The sequence below is a fragment of the Archocentrus centrarchus genome, chromosome 24, assembly GCF_007364275.1.
Source record: "Archocentrus centrarchus isolate MPI-CPG fArcCen1 chromosome 24, fArcCen1, whole genome shotgun sequence".
Classification (NCBI taxonomy): domain Eukaryota; kingdom Metazoa; phylum Chordata; class Actinopteri; order Cichliformes; family Cichlidae; genus Archocentrus; species Archocentrus centrarchus.
In genome coordinates, this window is record NC_044369.1 from 11076009 (window position 1) to 11086340 (window position 10332).

Consider the following 10332-nt stretch of genomic DNA (forward strand, 5'->3'; position numbering starts at 1 on the left):
ATGTTTCCAAATCAATGATGTTGGTGCCTCTGGCAATGGCAGCAATACTGGGACGCTTTGTGAATCAGCCATTCGATAGAGACGAGGGCAGATCTCTGTTAATTCCAATACCTGCCATTATTTCTTTTTCAAAGACCCAGGGCAAGGCCTTCCCCATCAATCACATTTTTCTAATTACAGACACTGCACTTGTTGTGATTTACTGCATGTTTTCAACTTTATCAATCATGCAGAGTCACATGTTGCAGGTGGCTGCCCTGAAGCTGCTGTGGCAGGTGGTAGCTTGTCCATTGTCTGCAGAGCAGTAAGGTCAAGAGGGACCACATCTGGGTTCTTGGCAGTAAAAGCTACAGTGAAATAACCACAGCAGTGACTCCAGCCAGGACATCTTTTTAACCAAATGGCCCTATTTGGGGGACTAAGTGTTGTAATATATATTTTCTAATTGAGTTTATATTGTAGATTCCCTTTTGTTTGGATTTATAGCTGAATGCTGATTTTTTTTTAAATTGACTTTATTAAACCTCTTATCTCTTACCCCTGCCTCTCAGAGCTCAGTGCCCTCCAGGTCTTAAAGTGTGAGTGTTCCAGAAGTCAAGAGCCACTGAAGACGTCATTAGATAACAGCCCATAACTGTTCTGCTTCCCCGTCTCTAAAGTGGCACACGGTCTTTCTTAACTATCATCCTCCATCATATGCCCACAAGATACACACCTTAATAAAACCTTAGTAAACAGACACAAACCTATTCCTGAACTAATCTCACTGGCTTATTGCCATTGCAGTAGCATCAAGCATGTTAATCACTTCTTTCGATCTAAAGATACTTTCTGTACACACAGGGGATAGTGTTTAATATATGAGAGGCAAGGTTCTGTGATGACTGGTGTGATCCCAATGAAAATATAAAGAAATATGTATTACCACCATAATAACATTACTTTACCTGTGTGTCAAAGTCAAGACAGCGATTACAAGTCAAATCATGAAGCAACTGACCTTGAATGTGTATAGAATATAGTTAACTGTTAAAAAATGGACACCAGATGCTACTAAATTCCATAAAACTTGTTTCTCTTTGGTACTGAAATAGAACTGGAAGGGTGTGAAATATTCATCTATATCTTTCTGTTCACATTCGCAGGATTGCTGACAGATGAGTACTCTATCAAGACAAACAAAAAAGGTAAAGCACAGCCGAAGATGACATGTTTCATGCGCAGGCCTCTGATTTACATTTCCCTGCTGTCTTATTCCCAGTGGTTTTGCGCTGTCATAGATAATGGATGAACATTGCTTTGGCAGACTTTATGTCTTCATGAAATTTAGAATTGATTTTCGGACAAAGTTACTTTGACAAGAACCCCAGAAGTAAATTTCTTTCAGATTTGAAATATAAACTTTGAGGCTGACACGGACAGACACGCTTTCATGTCCCAGTATGAAAATAAAACAACTGAATTGGCAAATTCTGGTCGTTTCAGATTTTGTCAAGAATAGCGTTAAAAAAAAATATTTTGTTATATAAACCACAGAGACACAAAACTGCATCTGTTGGTAAGAAATGATTATGAGATTTTCAGTGTCATCGTCTTTACCAGAAGTTTTAAAAGATAAATAAATAAACTGTTTACTGTCAGCTGTTGAATTTCTCTTTATAAAGGTTATAAAAGAGGGACCAGTCAAACTTTCAAAACAGTGCTTCTCTGTCTGAACAGTTGACTGCAGTGGCATATAAAAAAAAGTGAAATTTCACTGGAAACTACTAAAATTGTCAGACTTAGAGGATTTGCTCACAAACCAAATCCACTTTCTTTTCTCTTATCAGCAGATTTGTGCTGCTCACAAATCTAATATGCCATTTTGACAGTGGTGACCTTTGGAGGGACGGACATCCAGGGAATCCAGAATGGAGAAAGCATTCAAGTATAAACTGCTCTATAAAGAAGGCATTTTAGTTTACAGGAATCAATATATTGTTGTCACATTAGCTTCTAAGCTAAGCCAAAGTCCCTCTAGCAGCATGTTTTGCTACTTGGGTTATGTTTCTTGGCATGTTATTTTGGTCTAACAAGAGCAAGACGCTACCTTAATAGGAGTCTGGAGCCATATCTATAATATTACTGGTCACCGAAACACAATATACATACACTCACCAGTATCTTTATTAGGTACACCTGTTCAGTTGCTGGTTAAAGCAAATATTTACATCAGCCAATTACAGAGAAGCAACTCAACATATTTAGGCATGTAGACATGGTCAAAATAACCTGTTCAAGTTCAAACTGAGCATCAGAATCAGGAAGAAAAGTGACTGCAGTGAGTTTGAATGTGACACGGTTGTTGGTGCCAGATGGGCTGATCTCAGTGTTTCAGGGTTTACAGAGAATGGTCTGAAAAAGAGAAAATATCCAGTTCTTTGAGGGCTTTCTTGATGCAAGAGGTCAGAGGGGAATGACCAGACAGCTTCAAGCTGATGAGAAGCCAGCAGTAAATCAAATAAATAACCACAACCAAGGTGTGCAAAAGAACATCTCTGAACACATAACACATTGAATTGAACCTTGAAGCAGACGGACTGCAGTAGCAGAAGACCACACTGGGTGCCGATCCTGTCAGCTAAGAACAGGAAACTGAGGCTATAAATCATATGGGCCCTCCACAGTTGAACAGTAGAAGCTTGGACAAATACTGCCTGGTCTCATGAGTCTTGAATTCTGCTGTGACATTCAGATGGTGGGGTCTGAATTTGACATAAACAAAATGAAAGCAAGAATCCATCCTGCCCTGTATCAATGGTTCAGGCTGCTGCTGCTTGGCACATTTTAGGCCCCTTAGCATCAGCTGAGCATCATTTAAACTTCACAGCCTACCTGAGTATTGTTGCTGACCGTGCCCATCTCTTTATGACCGCAGTGCATCCTTCTAAGAGCTGTTTCCAGCAGGATAAAGCACCATGTCTCAAATCATCTCAAACTGGTATCTTTAACCTAACATTGAGTTCACTGTACTCATATGGCCTCCACGATGACCAGCTCTCAATCCAATAGAGCACCTTTAGGATGGTGTGGAATGAGAGATTCACATCATGGATGTGCAGCTGACAAATCTGCAGCAACTGTGTGATGCTATCATGTCAATGTGGAAATTCACTGAGGAATGTTCCCATTCCCAGCACCTTATTGAAGCTGTGCTGTAAAGAATTAAAGTATTTCTGAAGGCAAAAGGGGTCTTTTGCTCCAAAAAGCCAAAACGGCCTTCTCCCTGGTGCAACTACTTAAGTTTTACATGAATATTGCAAAGATTTGCAGCATTGCAGCTTTTTTAACAGCTCCGTTGAATGCCAGCATGGTCACCGTCTCTGGCTCAATCCACCAGAGCACTTGAACAAATGTCAGGTTAATTCATGTTAAGGATGCAATAACCTAACAGAAATGATAAGTACACTTAGAACTTTACTACACTAAAAAGCAACTATCATTGAAGTGTCATTAAACCTCAGCTGGGAGGTGTGAGATGAAACAGCACCTTTGAGCAGTTAAATTTAAAATAAATTATCCTGTGACTAATCATGATGTCACCGAGACTTTATGGTGAGTGACAGTAAGCTACTTCAACAATTACAAAAGAAAAATAAAAAATCAGTATCATCATCAAAAAAATAATAACCTGTAATATATACTAGGGATTTAAATTTCACTGAAAAACACAATTCAAATGAACTGTATTTCAGGATTTACCCTTCGGTCTGTGTCATAAAAGAGCCGCTAAATTTTCTGCTTCACAGTCTCTTTTTGTGCTGGGATTTAAGAATTGGCACATGGCTTATGGCAGACAGTTTGTCTTAATAATTTACCTCATCGTGTGCCTGTTTGGCATCTCTTCCCAAAGGAATTAGGAGGGGCTGGCTGGTTCCATGGCGCCTGATATTGTTGCTGAACCACAGGCTGCACAGTGGACTGGGACACTAGCAACAGAAACAGCAGGTACTGGAGGGTTAGTCATGGGAACTGTGGTAGTTCAGAGAAGTATGAATGGTGTCACTGCCATTGCACTACAGGGGGCCCAATATCTGTAATGATGTGGAGAAGAACGATGCTGCCAATGCTAGGGAGAGTTATTGCACCTCTGGCGGTGTAGACAGGCAAAGGGGTCTCTGTCAGGGGATCAGTAAGAACAGATATGAAGCTAAAAATATTCACAGTGGGCATTAGCTCATTGATGTTGGCAGCAGGAGAGAAGCCAGAGATGGCAGACATGAAGCCTTAGCGCTGAAGGTGAAATTCAGAGGGTTGCCTCAAAGGCTGAGGGGGACAAAATCAGGAGGAAGATACAGTGCTATCACCTTGTTGCAGGTGCCACGCTCACTAAAAGAAAAGAAAGTAATGAAATTTTCTTTTTTTCCAATACTTTTTAATAGTCCCTGACCCCATACAGGTTTATTGGAAGTCAGTAATTTTTGTACATTCATGACTCATAAAAATGGATTACCATCTGCAGGGTGCTGCACAGTCATGACACTTTATCTACTTAATCATCCTTGGTGTGACAGAGCTATTGAAGAGCCTTTAATTACACCTGATCTTAAGTGAGTAGCAGTCTTAACTCTGCTTGAACTCTAGTCCTTCTAATTTGCTACGGTGATTCCCTAAAGGCCAATTTAAGTGTGCTAGCAAGTATGTATTTTGAACTTGTAGTTAACAGCCTTAAAAATGTTACTGATACAGAGGCTTGTGCAGTTCGTTAAAACGTCTACTGAACTCAAAGTGTGCATGAGCACCATCTAAATCAGAGAAAAGCATCAACCAAAGACTTTAAAGCATCAGAATCAAATAGTGAACAGAGACAGGAAACATTAAAACAAACTTTGCTTGTTTCAGTTAATGGAAATTTTTCCTTTTTATGTGCATTTATTTGATCATAAGTTGTGTTTTGCATGAAACTTCCCTTCGCTACTGCTCCATTCTGCAATTAACTCTGTCACTTCTTTTTGAATGTGTTCACAGTTTGCATGTTGATTTGATTACATATCCACTGCTATGTATGTATACCCCTTCTTGCATGGTCATTCCAATATCTTATTTTTCATTTAATACTCTTCAGTGCAAATTTTGCCAACACAAGTGTCTTGCAGTGGCTACTCATCCAGGGTGTAGCCTGCCTCTCGCCCTATGACAGCTAGGGAAGGGAAGGGGGGGGTCCTGTCATTTGAAGCCAAATGTTCAGTACCAAAACACCAAATTAACTGTTGAAAACATTAGCATAAAACACCTAGGCCTGCACATGAAAATCCACTTAGGGGCTGCTAATGTGAGATGTTTGAACCCAAGAAATAAAATGCCTTTTCACAAATCATCATGGTCTATAACTGTTCAACCTGACATGTTGACTCCTCCAAAAAACAAAAAACAAACAAAAAAAAAAGATGAATCACTGATGCAACACAAGTACATGATAACACACTTGGATAAGTGTTGTGTAATTGGGTTCTTTGCTTTTTATGGGCACCTGTGATGCAAGGCAGACACTTACAGAGTGCAGAAATTTGATTAAATACAAGTTAGTGTACACTGTCATGACAGTACATAACAGTTATGCCTGACATTTTAACACCAGACTTCTAAATTAATGCCACTTTGTGTGTGTTCTGTCCCTTAGTGAATGTGTGATCCTTAATTAGCGCAGGTAATTTCCTTGTCAGGATAACATTTACATTTTTGTGTCAATATTAAATTGCTTGACAATCCATCCAGTTCCTTTTTGCTCAGTATTTCAACAAACATATTTCTTGCCTTGAAAAGTGTAAAGATTTTCAGCAAGTCAGAAGATTGAAGAGCATATATTTAAATTATGTTGATGCTACATTCTGGAGATAGTCCCCATGGGAGCTTAACTTTATTCTTTCATAAAACTTATGGTAAATGAAGACAAATAGCTCTCAGTGACCTGAGCGAGTTCATTCACCCACATCCTGTCCAGCTCTTTCTTCCAAATAGATGTCATGGGTACTGGTCTCCACTGTCCTCTCAGGTGCTGACCTGTCTTCTCTGTCTCTCCTCTGCCCGCTCTCTCTGTGTGTGTGTGTGTGTGTGTGTGTGTGTGTGTGTGTGTGTGTGTGTGTGTGTGTGTGTGTGTGTGTGTGTGTGTGTGTGTGTGTGTGTGTGTGTGTGTGAATTAACTCTGCTTATCTCCTCCCAGAAGTAGCCATGGCCACCCCAGATTCCACTGGCAGAATTGATTCCCATCTACAATCACCCGTCCCTGTCCTCCTCTGCACTCCTCACTGGACTGTTAAGCTACACAGTGTAAGTGTATCTCAGGCCTCTTAGTTTTCTAATGCTTACCTTCTAACCTATGCTATGTACTTACCTTACCTGTCCTCCTTCATTGGAGATTCTGTCCTGATGTGCTTTTCCAGACACCTGCTGTCCCGTTCTCGCCCACTGAGAAACACTCAAGTTCAAACTTGTGAAACTCAGGAATCACTGGCTAATGACCAATTAGTTCTCTGGGACCACCCTTGTACCTCTGTGGGCAGATAGTAGGAGGGTCTAAATTTTGTTGGTCATGTCTTATGTCTTTTCTCTGATGAGCATTAGTGATAAATATACATTCTTAAATGCAATTTTATTCCTTGTTTTTTTTCCCCTCTGTTTACTGCAAAAATAAAATAAAACAAAACTGTCTTTTAAATATTTTTTTTTAATATTAATTTTTAACTTGAGTCTAGTCCATCAGATTCTCCTGTGCATTGATGAGTTGTGGTATTGGTAAGTCTGTTATGCAGTCTGCATTTTTGCCAGCTCTCTTCCTGGCTTCAAACAGGCTTAACTTAGCCAGATGGTAACCAGCTTTGTGTGACCACTTATCCTGATTTCCGATGTTAGGGTAAGTGAATTCAGATAACGAAGAAATAATGTGAGTATGTTGAACTTGCTTCATAGTACAGGGCTCAGGTCTGGTAATATCCAGTTGAGGGCTGCAGTGTATTTGCCCCATGGCTAACGCGCTGGCCTCCTGAGTGAGCAACTGAGGGTTGCAGTGACTGGTAGCAGTAATGAAGTGGATGTATTTCTAATATCAAGAATAATTTCAACTTTTTTATTATTCAACCTCATCTGCTGTTTTAAAAGATAGATGGACGAGGTCTACTTGTACATATACACAAACACACAAACCCTTGACTTCACTCCAAAGTAATTTACAACTGGGATGGGCGCCATCACTGAAATAGCATCTTGTTTTTTTTGGAAGAGAAGCAGCATGCATTTTAGCCAGAGGCTACTTGTCTGTCAACAGTGAGATAAACAAAGCAAACAATCTCTATTAATCATTTACAACTTGGACTCATAAATTATTTCTGCATTCTGTCAAATAGCATGTTCAGACATGAAGGCGCTGTGTCAACAATGGACTCTCTTTGTCAAGCGGCCCCCCCCCCCCATAGCTGTGAGTATCACTGTTAGCAAATCCATCCAGCGGGTGCATTTATGTCCCTTTCTGAAACATATTTCTGCTGGCTACAATCCTGCTGAACCATTTCTTACATGGATTCTTTCCTCCCAGCCTTCCATCTTGCTTTTTTTTTTTTTTTTTTTTTTTTTTTTTTTATTGGAAACACAAATATGAAGCCTGTTCTGTCCACAGGGGGGGGATTACAGAGGAGAGGAGAAATGTCTAATGCACTCATCTACAGTGCTCTGATGTTATAAGTGAAGCCAGTGTGTGTGTTTTGTGTGACATCTCAGAAAACTCCTTGTTGCTCCAAAATAGCTCAGCAGAGCTGTACTGTACATTAACTGACAATTTGTCAGTTAATGTACCTAGTCTTACTGGCGGGGATGCCTTCAGAGAGCTCATGCTGCTCTGAAAATTGTGTGTGTGGACTCTTGGCTGTTTTACACCCTTTCATCTCACCGCTGGGGCTCTCCAAAACCCTTGTAGTCCAAATCACAATGACACTACCCCACCTTTAGAGCTTCTTCGATGACAGAATCAGGGCAGCTTTGCTGTCACTAGCATCAAAGCCACAGTGAGACGGAGATGGATTAATAAGTAAAGGAAAGTGTGACAGAACAAGAAAGGCGCCCAGATTACACAGAGGCGGGAAAGTCACCCAGGGCCTCTAAAAGAGAGTTTCCAAACCTGTTTGTTTTGTTGCAGTAGCTGAAAGAGTTCCTATGCATGAGCATCTAGCATTCCAGGAACAGCAGGAGAAGAGGGAGAGGGAAGATGGACTGCCACAGCTAGCTGGCATACCAGAGTTTGAAGAGCAGAAGAAGGCATGTGCTTACACCCGCATTCACCCAGCATGCCGCTGTTCATTATTCCACCAATCTGTCAAATCCCACTGCTGAATCATCACGGCAACACGGGAGGAGGGTGCCAAGGCCTCCTGATGCTTTACAGTAATTTTTGATGTTTGAGGACATGAATGGCTCATTATTTGTAAAAACGGAAACTTGATTAAGACACTGACAAGATTTCAAGTGTAAGTACAGGGCTTTGTGCTTCAGAATGATCTATTCATGACACTTTGGGTTTAAATATTCATGTTTTGCCCTTTGTCTTCTTCCACACTTGTTCTATTGCCTAAAGCGCGCTCTATAAATTCACTAGTCGCATATCATAATTGGTACTGGGTCTCTCTGGTAGTTAATCCAGGCTCTGGTTGTGTAAGCAACCCTCCCACATATTTCCCAGCCAATCATATGCTATGTTGGTCAATTCACTGGGTACCCACAAGCCATTGCAACGATCACCTGGCCATTTATTGCATCAAGTTACTTAATTTCTGTATCATTTCACGTCTTTCAAGTCTTTTCTTGTGCGTATGCTCTTAATGCTTTTCCTCTCTCCCCAGTGCTCTATTAGTTCTCCTATACATCTATGTCATGATGCCTATCATAACTGCAAGAGAAAATCTCATCTCAGAATTTAAAGGCAACAATTTGTTACTGAGGCCCAACTCCAAACAGCCTGAAGCTCCAGCACTCTATTTCCCCTGCAGTCAATCACACTGAAGTTCAACCCTATTAAAAAATCACAGACTGATGATAAGGGATAAGGCTTTTTTTTGTATCAAATTTATCCTGCTCACCCCAACGGTGGTTATCAGATAGTTAGAAGTTTATGAGGCATCACTGTTTATCAGACTCTATCTGGTGTTTAAGTATAATCTTTATGACACCCGAAAAACAGCTGTGAAATTTGCAGAGTGGCGGTAAGGTCACCCTGCCGATGGGCTGTGGCTAACAGCTGCTGGAGTCGGTCTGCTTCCCTGCATCTCACTGGGTGAAACCAATTGAAGCCTTAACCCACCCAACTACTTGTGTCACAAAAACTGAACACCTATCACGGTTTATTACCGAATGCACACAAACAAAAACGAGCACATAAAGTGCAAAAATCATCCGCCGAAGCTCATGTGTTCAGAGCTGTTATGGGATGGGATCATAGCACTTTATGAAGCCTGTAGCAATCACAGAAACAACCACACTCCCTCACTTGATCTTGCTTGACCTAGGAGTGAGGGAGAGGTAGAATGAAGCTTGCTCTGCTTCCCTTCTAATCTGGTCTGACAGGTCCTGACTCCCAGAGTATGATTAATGTGAGCTGCAGCTGCAGCTGGACGCATTTAATGTCATCGGCAATATCACCCTGCTCCAACAGATGAGATCCCAGAAATCATAAATTCCCATGGCATGTTGTCCATATTCATTAGCAAACAATTTATTGCGGAATTTTGTTGTTATTTTCATATGAGGTGCCGCCGCATCCATCACTCAGTCAGGCCCTGAGCCCGGGAGTGGCAACAGAAAGTCAAAGACTGATAGCCTGTACCCAGCTGCCATGAATCATTCGTCTAGTGTTCAGTCATTAACCAGGTGCCAATTTGAATTTGGCTTTTCGTGGGTCCATTCTGGTTGTTCCCTCGCGGGACGGCAGAGAGGAAACCTGAGCATATGGGCAGCAAACATTCATACAAGAGTCAACAGGATCAGGGATTTTGCATGTTTGTGGATGTTGGCTCTTCAGGAACATCTTGTAACGAGAGGTGAAATATCATTGGTCAAAGCACTGATTAATTCGAGAGAGCAGCAGTCGGAGCAGCTGCACTTGTACTGGGATTCATAAAATTCATCTGGTATCATTAAAAAGTCAGCACAAGCATAAAGGAGCAAATCCCAAAGTTGGTTCCAAGTAAGTTTATTTTGGGGGGGGGCGGAAACTTTCACATCATGTCACGTCTTACTCACCTGTGGCTGACCTTGGTGCATAATCCTCAAGTGTTTTGTTTGGCTATTTGCTTTTTCTTATTGTGAAAACCC